The 4,694-nt window shown below is 38.0% G+C and overlaps 1 long non-coding RNA gene across 3 annotated transcripts; it reads right to left on the reverse strand.

The window, feature by feature from the left end:
• Positions 1-496: 496 nt before the first annotated feature.
• On the reverse strand, positions 497-4,257 carry LOC139976300 (uncharacterized). Of its 3 annotated transcripts, none has more exons than XR_011796078.1 (3): positions 3,823-4,257; positions 2,155-2,369; positions 497-839 (listed from the first exon to the last, which is right to left on the reverse strand). It is a non-coding gene; the product is annotated as an uncharacterized lncRNA (long non-coding RNA). The 3 variants fall into 3 exon arrangements; XR_011796080.1 differs by lacking the exon at positions 3,823-4,257 and adding an exon at positions 3,171-3,806; XR_011796079.1 differs by lacking the exon at positions 3,823-4,257 and adding an exon at positions 3,171-3,804 and having other exon boundaries at positions 2,155-2,366.
• Between the last annotated feature and the right edge of the window lie 437 nt (positions 4,258-4,694).

The raw sequence follows: 4,694 nt of genomic DNA on the forward strand, positions 1-4,694 counted from the left end.
TATTCCCGGTCAAACTAAATATATCAAGCAGTTAGAGGTGTTCAGACGTAGCCCTATTGGTGTGTACTGGAGGAAATACACTGAAAACTTAAATTGGTTCACCGACTAACATAACGTTAGTCCATCTGGTGCCTCTCCCGACTAACATAGCCTTAGTCAGTTGCTATACCGACTAATTTATTCCTTAGTCAGTCGGATTTCTTAGTGGGTCATCTTAGTCCGTCAACTTAGTCGATCAACAATTTCTTAGTCGGTAAATGTATATTAGTCAGTTACATTAGTTGGTGACATTAGTCGGTCTTTACCGACTAATTTATATGAGCCACCGACTAGTTTATAGCAGGTTTTACATTAGTCAGGATGGTGCCTCTCCCGACTAACCTTTCTTAGTCGGTATCGACTGACTAGTTGCACTGACTAGAATCACTGAAAGAATTAAACCCGACTAGTTTCACTGACTAGCATCACTGAAAGAAAACAGAGCAGAAGAAACACAATAATGTGTACGTTGGCAGTATTTATTTCTGATAAAACTTCTGATGTCTACAAAGGCTGACTTTCGACAGATAGGGAAGAAATCACTGTAAACAAAAATCTGAAAATATGATTTTATTCCAACAAAGTTAAGACAAGTTAATGGATCAAACATGAATCGCAAAAGTATAGCACTGCACAATAATGCAAAGTTGAATCTTGGGCAAGGGTTCCTCATGACTTTCGTTTTAAAGTGGTACCCCAAATCGACACCAGTTAAGTCTTCACGAACAAAGAGTGTTTCTCCTAACTACAAATGGCCTCCCACTTGTCTTCAGGAAGCCAAAATCTGCACCATAATTGACCTGTGAACAGAAAATATGATATACGTGTAAGCACAGATACAGATATAGCACATGATAACTCACATTATCATAAACATACATTTACATTAAAATTTTATAACATATTGGGAAGTATACATTTAAATCTAGGTCCCTCAAATTATAAGCCAGGAATAGCAGCTTTACCAAATAATTATTAGCTTTGCACAGCATAACACCAAGTTATTTTTCAAAGCTTAATAATTATGTTAATCATGTTAATAATGATCCCAATAGACCGGGAGCCCAGAGGGTTTGGTTAGCTGGGAAGGTAACCAATTGCCTTGTACATCACAATGTTCACAGTGCATTCCTGTATATGAAACCAGACGACTTGCAAACCGACTGTGGTGGGTGTGGCTGGGAGAGCAATTTTAAAGTCACCTGATAGCTAACCTAGATCAGTTTTCATGGTAACACATCAAAGTAAGTACAATGTGTCAGGTATGGCCCCAAGAGCAACAAATGGCCATTGCCAGTAATTATTGGTGGTGGGGTACCCCTGCCAGTGATCTATAATTGACCCCTCAAGGCTGACCTAGGTCAGCTCATGAGGAAACCACTTGAAACCTACTGGAAAATGTTGGTTAGGACTTCAGATACAACTGATGGGCATTGCCAGTAATTTTTATTGGTGGGGTACCCCTGCCAGTAGACCCCCAAAATGCCCATCCCCCATTGACCTAGATGAGCTCATGATGTATCCAGTTGAAAACTACTGGAAAATGGTATCACTTCATATGTAAGGGATGGGCATTTCCAGTATTTTATATTAGTGGGGTACCCCTGCCAGTAGACCCCCAAAATGCCCCCCCCCCCCCCTCATTGATCTAGGTCAGCTCATGATTTAACCAGTTGAAAACTACTGGAAAATGATTGACAGGATTCTATATGTAAGGGATGGGCGGACTCTGGCAGTGGTGGCCCACCAATATAAAATACTGGAAATGCCCATCCTTACATATGAAGTGATACCTATCATTTTCCTGTAGGTTTCAACTGGTCAAATCATGAGCTCACCTAGGTCAATGAGGGGATGGGCATATTAAATATATATATATATATATATATATATGGGCAATTTAAAATTGCTCTCCCAGCCACATCCACCACAGTCGGTTTGCCAGTCGTCAGGTTTCATATACAGGAATGCATTGTGAACATTGTGATGTACCAGGCAATTGGTTGAATTGAAGCTTGCACGTAAATGATATACTAGACCTGTTTTTTTTTTAAAACAGGTTATGAAAAGTATCTTTAATATCATTAAACAGTTGGGTACAATAGTTAAACTCACTCTTCCATCTTTTTTCTCTATGGTACTTGTTCCTTTGCTTTTTGGACTCTTGGATAAACTCTTTTGTTCTGCGAAGGGTACCAATATATCATCTTAAAACATGTCTTTAAGCCATATATAACACAGTTCTCCTCTTCTGTTGTTGCCTCCACACTGGTGTCGTACATCACAGGAAACCTCACCCTTGACTTAGATATTTGGCTTTTCAATTCCTGCTGGAAAAACGAAACAGCAAAGTATTCATCATTTGAAAAAATAAATAAATAAAGTTGTCACCACAAAGTTATGTGAGATTTGCTTCCACTATAGTCTCAAAAAACAATCCCAAAGTTTGAAGCAGACTGTATAAAGCTGAAAATTTGAACGAGAGTGTCATCACCATTGCAACCAGAATCAAATGCCCAGAATACAGAGATAATAAAACATGGGCTAAATCTTTGTTTGTTTTTATGATCTTTAAAAATATAAAATTTTAGAAACAGAAATGCACTGAGCCAACTTATTTATAGGCCTAATCGTTTTTAGTTGTTATTTTGCTTGCTCACATAACAAGCCTGTTTAGACCTAGGCTAGAGGAGAATCAATACTTTGTTACACTAAGTTTGTCTTTCGGTCGTTTTGATTTAGTCTTACTAGTAGTACTAAAGTATATAATGGACCGGCGAAGACTAGAGAATACCCAGAGTTTTAGCAACTGCGTTAAACTGTATCATCTGATCTATTATTTACGTCAATGAGTTTCATTCAATCTAGGATCAAAAAGAGAAAACTAATTAATCTTAACCTTTAAACTTTGCTACTAAACAGATATGCTTGAATTACAAATAAATGTCAAAAAACATCATAATCTACGAATCGATGCATATACATATACATAAACAGAATAATTTGAATTCGCGCAAGTGAACCCTGCACTACATTGGACAGAAAAAAAACGTGCAGTTATAGACCAAACTAAACATACTAAATTTTCCGTTACTTCTACATAAAATATCAATACAAATACAACAACTTACTCTTTTGGCAGTATACTAAAAGCACATGTTATAATAACTTCAGACTATCAAGCTTTCCTGAGAAAAAACGGTTAATACTTCTTACAGTAAACAAGTCGACCGTGAAGGAATGTCGCAATTGTTTCATGAGCGTGACCGGAAATTAAATACTAAAAAATGATAAATGAAAAGGTTAAATAGAACTGAAGCGTGCATCCTGACTGCTCGCAACATATAATACCGTTGACTAGCCAACATAATTTGTTCAGCCTACTGTGACTGTACGTTTGAAGGTCTAGCCTTGCTTATTCAATATCACAAAGCCTACCCATTTAGATTCACATGGGATATTACAGGAAATCTTTACCAAATGAGTGTAGACTTCAAATAAACTATTGAGACTTATAGTTCCAGCATTTGTTTGGGAATAAATTAGAAGATTATGTGCCACTGTTCAGTCTAGCCCAATACACACATAACACATTTTTAATTGGTGTTTAGAATGCACACTTTAGTGTTGAGAATGCACTGCAGTACCCAGTAGAAGCCTATAGGCTACTCACTGTCATTGCACTTGTGTATTGCGAAAAGCCAGCGTGACAACGGTAGCGTTACACTAACCATAATACATGAGTACTAGTGCCAGTGGCCTAACAATTAACTTTAATTTTACCTTCAAGTTAAAGGAATAACAGGTAGGCCGATGATGGCAGTTAATACCTCCATTCTTCTAAAGACCTTCTTGGGTGATTTACGGTTGAAAGTTGCTTAGAGTGATCGTATGAAACTATGCCAAGTCCAGCAAGCTGCCGTTGCCTCTCGGTTTCCAAATTGAAGTGAATCGAATTGGGTTAAAATACATTAGTCCGTCGACCGACCGACTAAGCTACGATTATGGCGTAAATCGGGTGTCCGTATCGTTCTTAGTCCATGGGTTAAAATACCTTAGTCCGTCGCCATCGACTAAGCTGCGATTATATTTTCCTTAGTCAGTGTAAACTGACTAAGAAGCAGCGATGAAACGAAGATTTTTGCTAGTTCGTGTGCATTGACTAACGTTACAAACTAATTTAACGTTAGTCCGTGGCAATATTGACTAGTTTATTTTTTTCAGTGTACTACTATAAATTACATTTCCCTTGAATACTGATTGAAGTAAAAGCATGGTAAAAAGAACGTAGATCTGCACATGTAGACCGAATTCCCCCAGTTTTCCTGGGAGAGGAAAATATTCCACGGTGTCACGTAGCCACATGGAATTCAGTCATGTCGTATGCAAACAACTTTGTCGGGTTGTTCAAGGGCTAGGGAATGCCTGGTAATCTGGACTAAGCGGATTAAATTTGCGTAAACTCAATTAACTTTCATTCAGTGTGTTTGGATGGAATGTTTGCATGAGATGCCGAGGGCTAGTATAAAAATAGTAGCGGCAGTTGGGGTGGCTCATTATTATTATTATTATTATTATTATTGTTAGTCGGTGCAAGAGTGACGACGCACTCTTCCGTACCATGCAGGTGTTTCCTCCCAAATTGAGTCAATGGT

The sequence above is a fragment of the Apostichopus japonicus genome, chromosome 11, assembly GCF_037975245.1.
Source record: "Apostichopus japonicus isolate 1M-3 chromosome 11, ASM3797524v1, whole genome shotgun sequence".
Taxonomy (NCBI): Eukaryota; Metazoa; Echinodermata; class Holothuroidea; order Aspidochirotida; family Stichopodidae; genus Apostichopus; species Apostichopus japonicus.